Source organism: Pieris brassicae, chromosome 6 (assembly GCF_905147105.1).
Source record: "Pieris brassicae chromosome 6, ilPieBrab1.1, whole genome shotgun sequence".
NCBI lineage: Eukaryota > Metazoa > Arthropoda > Insecta > Lepidoptera > Pieridae > Pieris > Pieris brassicae.
Genome location: NC_059670.1, coordinates 10,214,129 through 10,226,263, shown reverse-complemented (window position 1 = coordinate 10,226,263; position 12,135 = coordinate 10,214,129). Strand labels below are relative to the sequence as shown.

At 32.0% G+C, this 12,135-nt stretch overlaps 1 protein-coding gene across 1 annotated transcript in view; it reads left to right on the top strand.

Moving 5' to 3' along the window:
- The window catches only part of LOC123711485 (BMP-binding endothelial regulator protein), a 56,204-nt gene that overhangs the window by 29,908 nt on the left and 14,161 nt on the right, over window positions 1–12,135 (top strand). The window lies entirely within an intron of this gene.

Below are 12,135 nucleotides of genomic sequence, written 5' to 3'. Positions count from 1 at the left end.
AAAAGTTGTTTACAACGTTAAGGTAACTTGCGTATGTATCGCGGGTTAGAATTCTCTTTTCAAAATATGAAAGAGCATATCTTTATTTGAGAATATCCTTCATTTGAGAACTGGCAGTAATGTAAAATTAGAAGCATTTTATATACATTTCTGTTTTTGACGTTCATAAGTGTTGTAACCTATATGAATAAATAATTTTCAATTTGAATTTGTGGGTCTATTTCTACGTTTATATTATAATTATTATTTATTTTTGTTTTGAGACAACGAGAAATAATAAATGTATTTAGAACTTTAATAATTTAATTAAGTTTTGCTACTTACATCCAGAATTTGTTTAGCTACCACCTAAACTGTTTTCTTTAACGTTTTAACTATAAAATCGTTTGTTTCTGGTAATTTTAATACTAAGATTAATAAACAAACATACCTGTTGATATATCTATGTGTATACAAGGAAATACATTTAATGGTGAACAGGCCGCCATATTGCTTACAATATAAAAAGCATAATGTTATATCAATATAGTTTTAATATCAGTAATTGTTCGAAATTTAAAATGGCTACAGACTATATATATATAGTATTTTCAAATGACAAAAGAACATTTGAAATATGTTAGTGTTGAATAGTGGATACAAACGCTTGCGTGGTATTTCCCAGTCGATCTCACCTCGCCGGATGACTTGTGCGGAATTTGAAAGCCCATCGGGAGATTAATCGCTCATTTTGTGTTAAAAATTAAATGTATTTTCTTGGCTAATGGTATTTTTTTGTCATGTGCTTAGTATCTAAATAATATTACGTAAGATTTATATTGAGAAGAGTCTAGAAATTTAGGAGTCTTTGCAAGTCCAAATAAAAAGTATTTTTTGATGATATCATTGTCGATCTTCATTTGTTTAAGATCAAAACGTTTTGTTTATTAAATATTCTATGTAATGAAACTTCTCTTTAGTGTGCTTGCAAGTATATGCTTGCCTGGGGTTTGATTAGCTGATTCGTCAGCAAGCCCGAGACAGCACGAGCACAGACTACGTATCATTCATTATCTGATTATAGTGAATCTGTAAAGCCCTTGCGATACTACATCTAGTAAGTTAGCCTGGAGATTTGATAATTAATTTCGATATAATAAGAAACACACGTGCGGTGCGCAAGCGCGGCGTCAGTCTGACCCCATAGTAGTAGCCTTTTTATGCAGTGAAGTAACAGTCCGATAGTATCTCTCAGCTACCGGTCACCGCTTACTTTAATGAGGCATGTCATTTATGGCAGACATTTATAGCAACGATTGCGTACGACTTTCTGTCTGTAAAAATTATTACTAAAATATCCGAGCTCTCTTTTAAGTCTGTTTAAGTGTTTTATAAACAACATCAACTCTGTTATTATAGTTTTAGTTCATTATCGTCGCCCTTCGCCGATTTAGGATTTTAATGATAGTTTATCTCCTGTGTGTGTATAACTTTTATCTTCTGTGTGAGAACAAACTAGTGTCTTTTGATTAAGAAAACAGAGTTTAGGAACGCTGCAGCAATGTCTGCACTGATATAACGGGGCACAATATCTAATAGGTTACACCCTTTATCATATATATATTTAGACTTTAGTATTTAGAAATATTTTCTCTTTAGACATTTCGTAATTATTTTATATATACCATTACGCTGAAGTGTTATTCCAAGAAACGTGTAATCAAAAAACAAAACACTATGCAGCACTCACAGTAATCATGTATCTGGGCTCCTATATGACAGTTTAATTGAATCGCGGCGAGCAATTCCTAGTTTAACATCAAGTCTTGATTGCATATAATTAAATATTTTACACATCCATGCTATTTCTGTACTGTAATTCAGTACGTAAGTGTTGGTTGATATTTTTCCGGATAAATAACATAAAATGCGATATGGTGAAGATTTTATTAGAAATAATGTCTTAACAGTAGAAGTTTTCCCCGTTTGAACATGGGACTAAGCTTTTAATTGTGGTTCATATACCACGTGAAGCGCTAAATTATTGTTTCGGTATAAGATGCGACAATGTTAAGAGATAGTTGTTATGTGATGCCGTGGTACGAGAAAGTGGGTAAGTGGAGAGCAAGCGCAGGTGGCGGCAAGGCCTTGCCGCGAGCGCGCGCCTGGTATGCGGTCGCACCGGTTCTTCTAGTAAAGTTGATTTTTTTACACGCCACACATCAAACACTGTTCGTATATTTTACTATTATGCAAAAAATGTGGTCAATGTTGCCATCGTAAAATAAGTTTTTGTATCTCAGCCGAATGGCATTGAGAAGGGCGTTTTGAAACCGTTGCGCGACAGCTGTTGTTATTATTTTTATATTGGCTCGTGTTCTCAACTTTGACTAAAGTATGATTAAGAAAACACTTTTTAAACGGATTGACGCTATGTATTATCATTATAAACTTATAATTTACATAATTTTAAATTTAAATCCGTTTAAAAAGAGTTTTTTTTTAATGTGTAAAAGCTATGTTAACAAAAGACAATCCTATGTAAAGTATTAGTTTCAATAGTATTTTTTTAATAGTTCTCAGAAGTATTGATTTACGAAAGCTTGCTCTCCTTAAACAATTTCGATTAATAATTGTTTAGAAATTGAACAGGACAAATTTTGACTATGCGTAACTCAGAAACTAACAGCTACTATTATATTAGAAATAGGTCCCGATAAATAGAATAATGTATTTTTCTAACCCAGAAGTATTAAACATATATACAAGCTTCTCCGCCCACGGTTGGCCTTGCCGCCGACCGGGATCATTTACTTCCAATACAATTGGAACGCGAAAATGGCAGTTTCATAATAACAAGTTTAAAAATATTACACGACTTACCTAACTAATTTTAACCTAGCTTACGTATAATCCTAACTTAAAACCGATTTATATTTACCTATAGGAGTCCTATTATTGTATTGTATTTTTAGACCGCCTCGTGGCTAGTTGCGTGTCACTAGAGGACTCAAGGGTGTCATGACCTACCTTGGATAGGGTCTATATTAATCGCATTTTTGACTTTCCAAAGTACACTTGGTAAAAATTTGTTATTTCATAAACAGAAAAGCTTGGTATACGATTTTATTCATCAAAAATGTCACCCTTTAGAAGTCCTGGGATTAATTACTGGCGTAAAAATTGTTGTAGCGAGATGGTAGGCATATATGATACAATCCTCGTAGATGAAACCGCATAGGGGTTTTAATTTTAAATAGGGATATTAATTTCATAATTAGCGCTTATCTTTGTATTGCTCATTGTTTAATTAAGTAATAAGTAATTATCATTTGCCGGATGCAGCGTTACTCCAAGGCTACTTTAATGGAAATATTTTATAGTTTGCAATATTTGATAAATATAGTTAATAAACTTAATAAAACAAAAACGTTGTCGACAAGACAATAGACAAGGTTGAATGTATGAAATGTAATGATTAATGTTAACGTATATGTTTTTCTGTGGTGTTTTAAAATTTCTTTCTTCTTTACAAAGCTCATCACATAGATAGCGCCATAACATATAAAACAAATGACGAACGTTGGCATGTTTCGCTTGATTTTGATTGGCCAACATTGTGATGTTTATGTTATCGGTCGATCTCAACGGCCTCCAGGCGATCTTTAGTTCTGTGGAGGTCGTGGAATGGAGTTCAAGAGGACTTGGAGAAGTCATCTGGTTCGCTATAAAGCCCATCCGTTTACAATCTTACACATCTAAAATGATTCGAAAAAGTAAAATAATTTTCTTGGATACTTCCCTAGAAATGATACGAGTCAAATATAACAGCCATTTGAATTTCAATCGTACTTAAGAACGTATCCAGTTATGTCATTAAACTAATTAATGATGCATATATTAACGCTATATCAAAAATAAAGTATTGATATTAATAGAATTTGATTGCCTCGGAGATCGTTGCGAGAAATATAAATATTGACGGAATTTTTCTACATATCCTTCGCGCAATTCCTGGTCTCACACTTATCAAAAAAAATTCTATTTGTATTATCAAAGAAAAAAAATCTTTGATATTTCTAAGGATAGTCAGCCGAGGCTTGTGCCCCGCAGTCTGAGCTTAAGGTAATTCATTATGTAAATTAAGAGATAAAGCACATTTAAAATGAATATTATATGCTAACGTCCACTTTATAACATTTCAAAGTCATTTTGTCACTGACATAAGTTATTTAATTTCTATAACTAGTGATATTGACTTTTTTATATTTCCCGTTTCGAGTGTGCATAGAGATAGCATAATTGTAGCGTGTTTTTGCTTACCAAAATCAATTGACAGTAATGAATATGCCTTTCAAAACTTCTTTAGTATGCGTAAAATTCTCATATATGTGTCGAGATCGATAGATGTATTGTATTAAATTTTGAATTTTCTAATGGTATAATTTTTAATATTTTTTTACAAGGTATCGATTACAATGATACTAAGGTAAGGTCGTGGTTTAGTTTTTAAGTTTCCTTTAGAATTCTTAAAAAAGCTCGCGGTGGAAGTCTTTTCTAGCAGATACGACCTCTATTTATTTAAAAAGAAAGCTTCAAGCTCTCAAAACCATTGAAAGTCTCCATAAGCTAAACGCCATTATGGGCTGCTCCGGAGGCTTTTGCCCTTCTATATTATAAAATAACAAAAAAAAATTCTTGTTTTTTTTGAATTTGGCAGGATTATATTGACGACCTGAGAATACATACGTAAATTTCATGCTAAGGCATTTGATTTTACTGACTGTACCTCTGATAACGTAAACTTTGTCACTCATTTTTATTACGACTGGAAAATATTGAACGTACAACTACGGTTATCAAACATAGGCGTATTAGGAAGTGGAATTGCGCAATGCTCCCGGAAGTATTTGCCCTCTTTTATCACATAACGGAAACTGGGTTAACTTTGCCGAAATATCACATATTTGAATTAATTTATATAATGAATATTTAATAAACTTTATGTTGAATGAACAGTCTCTCACTGCCATGTTATCGGTAAATGGATTTATATATAAACAAAAATAAAAAGGTATTTTTGTATAAAGTATATCTATCCCCAATTTGCAAATATTTTTTTAAGGTCGTTAAATTACATTTAGTATCAAGAGGATAACTTACACATCATTTATACATGTTTTATCCTTATTCTGAGAAACTAACGTATATATTCCATAAATGATTGAAAATAACTTTAATATGTAAATATTAAATTCATAGAATTATTCACTTGCATGGTCACTGGTAACGAGTGTTGATTGAGGTAGCCCTAAATAACGTCATTTTCTCGGCGATATTTAGGAATACAAAAAATCGAATCTACGCCTAATAAAGAAGAATAAGTACTAGGGTTTTTTTTCTGACAAGTCATCGAAGTAAATAATGTACTTCGCGTTGTATTCTTTAATAATATTTTATATGGCTTATTGTAGATACACCATTTACTCCTCCAGGTTAGGTTTACGATCCTAAAGACTTAATCCTTATAAGGCAAGAATTGTCCTTTCAAACTGTTCACTTATAATTGCCAGGGTTTCTGGGTTTGATTCTCGAGTCTAGCTAAATAAGCGCAAAGGCAAAATAATTTTCAATAAATATTTATTCTACTTACAGCATTTAATTAAGATATTGTTTAATTAATAGTACAGATAATACTATATGTAAACAATGGCAACTTTAATTGCACTATCGCCTGCAAAATACACAAGAAAAGTCAGTACAAAAGTTCGTTGACTTTTGATAAACGATATGACAAAAAATTAACTTGAATGAGTTTTATATAAACAGCGTTGGGATAGTCGATAACCATATTATGTTTTACCTGATTGACATGCCTTTAGTTGCGGGTAAACCAGCTGGAAACATGCAAATTGTAGGCAAAGATTCATGATTTAGCTGCAGTCAAAAACGTATTAGATTTGGCATACTATGCGCAAAGTTTCGACGCTTAATTTTAACATAAACTGTATATTGTTTTAATGATTATGTTTGGTAACTGTTTATCTTACTTTATACGGGTCCAAGCCAAGTGAACACAGGTTTTAAAGGGTTATCTTTCAGAAATTTCTTGAATTAGATTATCGTGATTCATGTGCACTTTGTTTTGTTTTTCATGTATCCACCATGTATCAATTTAGTTTCTTTTTCCTGTTTACTTGCTCCTACTATATAAATATATATATATAACTATATGTGATATGTATTTTTGCACTTCTTGCCTACCTTATGTAATTTAATACATTTATTTTTTTCTTTACTCATAGTGGTAGCCTGGAAGAGATCGCTTGAAAGCGATAAGGCCTCCTTTTTCATTTAATTATGTTCAATTTTTATATTTGTAATGTAACGAAGTGTTAATAAAATAAATAAATAAAATAAATTTGTGGGTTTTTCTCGCTATAGTTAACAGATTTTTTGGATTTTGGGATTTCTATCAATTTAACTAGATAATTTTATTCAATTATTATTATAATGGTTATCCACTTGAACCTGTCTCAAAAAAAAACTTTTTAGGTTCAGAAGCATTTCCCCATTATCACGAGGTGTTTTAACATTTAGTTGTATTGTCAACTTATCTCAATATTCACTCATCGATGACAAATCGAAGAACATGATCTCATGTCGAAACTATTAAACGATTGATAACTCGAACTCCGTAGACAACACGACAATAAACAGATAAAATTATCACTGTTCCCTTTCTAATGCGTATTTAATGACGTAATATAATAAAATTGCCAAGTCATTTATTGTTAAGCATCGTAATATTTTTTACACTATCCAGTGCATGCGTCACCTAGTGGTTGGCACAAGGTAAGTAACCCAGAGGTCCTAGGTTCAGGTACATTGTGATAGGTTGAGGCACAGAAGGCTAATCACATACTTGCGTCACACAGAAATATGGTATGGATACACTTAAAACATAGGTATATATATACTATAAAATTTATTCAAACTTTCAGTACATATAATTTTTAGTACATCATTCTTTTAAAGATGTATCTATTGGTGTTTTCTTTCTTTAAGCACGACTTCAAAATGCACCAAATATAACATATTTTACAATGACACAAAATGTAATTATTGGTTTATTTTTAATTATCTGTCAAGTGTCAGATTGCAGATCGGTCAAATCGATTCGGAAAACAAATTCGCTACCCAGTTTGACATTAATAATTGGATTAGACATTAATAATTAATGAAAACCCAATTTGATATTTATAATTAGATTGTCGCGAATTAATCTTTATCTAAATTCTCGAACGTATTTTATAAGATTTTTGAGACAATGTTTGACGATTCTAACATCTCTCAACAACAGTAACATTAAACAGTTTTTACCTATGTATTTTTTTCAAAGCATTATCACTATAAACACAAAAACCAAAACTCATGCACCTCTCTTTCGAATCCGGAGCTGGATATATTATTCAGTAGTGGGCTGATTTATTTTAAAGTAATATTTTTTCTGTTTCTGTTGTGTTTATGTTAAAAAATTGCTATGTATTTGAGATAAAAGAGCTTATAACATATATAGATATAGTATTATGTGGTAAACTTCAATAAATAAATAAAAACTTAATATAACCTTACCGAAATATTATTACAGGTGTTGAAACTATAATCCATTTTTACACTAAATTAACGATCGGTAGAGTGATTTAGCCACATTATAAATATTTGGGGGTAACATCAAAGAGTTGAAATATTAATAAACAAAGGTGTAACCTCGAGCTTAACATCTTGCATTGAAAATGATCTAATATATTTTTATAATCATATTTTAGTCGTAGTTGAAAGAATTGAGGACATATTTTTATAGTCGTATTTTGATATTCTTATTTTTATAGTCATATTTTGATATCCATATTTTTATAGTCATTTTTTGATAATCATATTTTAGTCATAGTTGAAAGAATTGTAACCATATTTTTATAGACACATTTTTATAGTCATAGTTTTATAGTCGTATTTTGATAATCATATTTTGATAGTCATATTTTTATAATCATATTTTAGTCATAGTTGAAAGAATTGTGAGTAATATGATGACCTAGTTTATTGATTATATCGCTATCAGTAAAACAAGGAATCAGGGCGTTGAAGCTTATGAAATTTTAGCTTATTTGTCATATAGGCGAACTGGGTCAGCGACTTAGTGTTCATATCCTTTCTCAATATTTGCACAGAAATTAATAACAACTTAAATAGTTTAAAAATCTTTTCACCATACTCATCTTAAAATTACGTTTTCATATAACATTCTATACCTATAGATACATATAGATATATAATGTTGATTAATATTGCTTCTTTTTGGAATACTAATCACTCGCTTTTATTAATTATTATGCGACCCCCCTGTCCCATAAAAAAGTTAGTACACGCGTTAGAAATTATACTTCTTTGGCGTAACAAGATAAAAATCTTTATAAATATCTTATTTTGCCCCTTATAATTTCAAAACACTAAATTGTTGACTATAGCTAACTTAAGGGTATCGGTTCTCATGGTACGCGCGCGTATCGTAAAAAAATACTCTCATAATCTTTCACTAACGCGCCAAAAGAACTATAACTTCAAAAAACTACATTGTGGACTATAGCTAACTTCAGGGTGTCGGTTGTGATGGTATGCGCGCGCATCGTAATAATTTACTCTAATAATTTTTCCGTAACGCGCCAAAAGAACTATAACTTCAAATCGTGGACTATAGCTAACTTCAGGGTGTCGGTTGTCATGGTATGCGCGCGCATCGTAAAAAATACTCTCATCATTTTTCCCTAACGCGCCAAAAGAACTATAACTTCAAATCGTAGACTATAGCTAACTTCAGGGTGTCGGTTGTCATGGGATGCGCGCGCATCGTAAAAAATACTCTCATCATTTTCCCTAACGCGCCAAAAGAACTATAACTTCAAATCGTGGACTACAGCTAACTTCAGGGTGTAGGTTGTCATGGTATGCGCGCACATCGTAAAAATACTCTCATAATTTTCCCCTAACGCGCCAAAAGTACTGTAACTTCAAAAATATGTTTATTTTATCAGTGTCTTTCTGTGTTAGTATGTAATCTAAAAGTGTTAACCTAGCCCACGATTCTTGATCCATGTGCGCAATTAATGTATTTGCTTGCTGCTGAATGAAACATCGTCAGCACTACTAAGACCCAAAAATCCTTATCAAGCGACAGGCACAATGATACTTATAAATTTAGATTGGCTTTATCAGCGAAATTATATTGAAAAATCAAGACATCGTTTTAAATATGATGAAATATTAGGCAATTGTGATTCTTTGTTAGTTGGAGCTATGGGATCTATTCTACACAGAGAGCAAGATCATGAATACAGCTTAAATTACTTAAAATGTCTTTATTACTGGTTCGTTTTAGTATTTTATTTTAAATTATCTTAATAAATATTTATTTGACAGTATGCGTGCAGCAGTTCGAACGAACGAGGAAACGAATGAACGAATTAGGACTAATTGTGTCAATTAATGTTTAGTAATATCGACATGAACAGATTTCAAATGGTTCAGCTTTATTCGCCACTTAGAGGTTAATCAGTGATAAAATTAATGGCATTTTGTGTAATTTCAATGGCTTTTGCATAATTGTTACTGGTAGACATTATTGATGTATCTTCAGCAAATCTAGCTATATAATGTAATGTAATTCTAAAGTCTACCAAATTATGTAAGAAAAATCTGCACGACTGGCACGTTACGCGAAGAAAATCACATTGTACTAGATTGTTAACAATAAAGATTTATAACTATGTATCCCGAAATCCCAGGACACTATTAATAAATATTTGTGCCACTGAAATCATAGGTAACTGGAATATTTTGAATTTTTCTTGATTTCACCTTTTCGGTTCCGATACTAGGTTAAAAATAACAAAGTACATGGCGTTATACCGTCATGAAGTCACGCACGCGGCTTTATGACCACAAGTGAAGGCTAAGTCCTCTTGTCATGGCCAAACAAAGTAGGACGCCATTCGGTGTTAAAACGTTTGATAATGTACAGATTTAAGCAAATATTAACCGCTAATATTGATTGTCTGCGACCATTTGCTGATTTTTTTACTTCATTATATTAAATAACGTTTTGTATAGCAAAAAACTATAAGAAATGTAAATATAATGCGAATAAGTTTACACTGGGGTTGTATACACAGTTCATTTTTTTAATTATCCACATGCGATTCTTGGTTATTAAATAATCAATGGCGCTAAAACCTTTGTAAGTCTGGGCCTCAGATATCTATATCTGTTACATGATCATTTGTCAATAGGCAACTCGGTGATCAGCCTCCTATGCCTGACAGACGTCGTCGACTTTTAGGGTCTAAGGCAAGCCGGTTTCCTCACGATGTTTTCCTTCACCGTTCTAGGGAATGTTAAATGCGTAAAAACTGAGTCCATAGGCGCACAGTGGTTAATTTTGGAGAATCTGTTTACAATAACCATTTCCACACTTAAATAGTTAAATTAATTTCATAGAATTAGTTATGAAAACGCTTATTATTCATTCTAATCGTGCGTCCTCTTCTCCGAAAACTAATTAAAATAGATGATTTCCTACAATTTCATAGTAAATAATTCGCATATTATAAATATTTGTATATTGCAAATAAATATATGAATATGAATATTCATAACAAAATAACTAAAAAGGTTGTAGCACCATTGATTTATTTTTTATTTTTCGTAAAATGAACGAGGAAACCAACAATTATTAATGAAACATATTTCGAAATGAAATTTCCCAAGGTGGAAATGCGTTTACGGGTTTTTCGCCCACAAAGCGATGGGACTCCAGGCATTCTGCGACGAACCGATCAAACCCACCTCAAGCAGTTCCACCGTGGCCGCATTAAGAAAGGTCCTGGGGTCTTCATGGACGTCTATCTTTCTTTATTTAGTTATGGTTATATTATATAATAAACTTCATTTATAGTTTTTTTATACGAAAAAAAAATATTTTCTCATTGAAACGCAAACAAAAGGATAGGCATCAAATTCATAGAATTCTTTCGATAACAATGGTTTATACAATAAAGTAATGGATTCGCATACAATTTCAAATGAATCAGATGTTACGCGAAAATATTTAGTAATTTTTTTTTTATTTTCCTTCGTTTAATAATATTGGTTGTTACATTGTAAAAATGTCGACAGGACGACTTTGAAGGCCAAATGTATTAGTAGTAGTAACCTAGTAACATGGCCTTCGAGAGGAAGGCTCGCGCGTATTTCATTATAGTTTGATCTTCAGAATTGGCAGAATACGAAATTCCACCCATATCATTTCGACGTCCGTCGTTCCACAACTGAGCGTTTGAAGGCAGTTTCTCACACACCTTATCGAACCAGCTGCCCACCGAAAATTTTCCAACCAATTTGACTTTGGTTCTTCAAGAAAAGAGTGTTCCAATCCTTAAAAGGCTGGCAACGCACATACGAGACCTCTCGCAATATTAGTGTCTATGGGTATCACTTAACATCAAGCGAGCCTTCAGTCTGGTCAAAATATTACATTGATATCCCAATTGAACGCGTCATACAACATTGTTTGGCTCAATACATTGAATAATAATATAGGCGATATTAATTAATAGTTACGATAGACCGTATCAATTGTAACCACACAATGCGGTTTACCATAATTAAACACAAGTTACGTACTAACTCTGAGTCGGTAGTACCTTTACGACGTTATTCGTAACAAATATATTTTTTATGCAAACATGAACAGCGCTACGTGGATGAATTTGGAACTAAACGTAAGCACGAAAATATACCGTTGTAATAGTTGGTGTAAAATGTAAATATATTTTAAGTAGTTTTCGTCTTCTGTGAAATTGTGTTTACTTAGGGATGAAAAGAAACATTTTAATACTTTAGTTAAAACTAAAACTAGTTATAAACACTATAATTAATAAATACTTTTATGTTTGAAAGATTTTAATTCAGTGTTAATAACATGTGAAAATGATCATTCGTAAGATTACAAGAGATCAAATGTCATGTTGTCTGGGTCGTAATTAAGCAATTAAGAAATGCTGTCTCTCAGTTAACACAACCAATTGACCAACCGCCTAC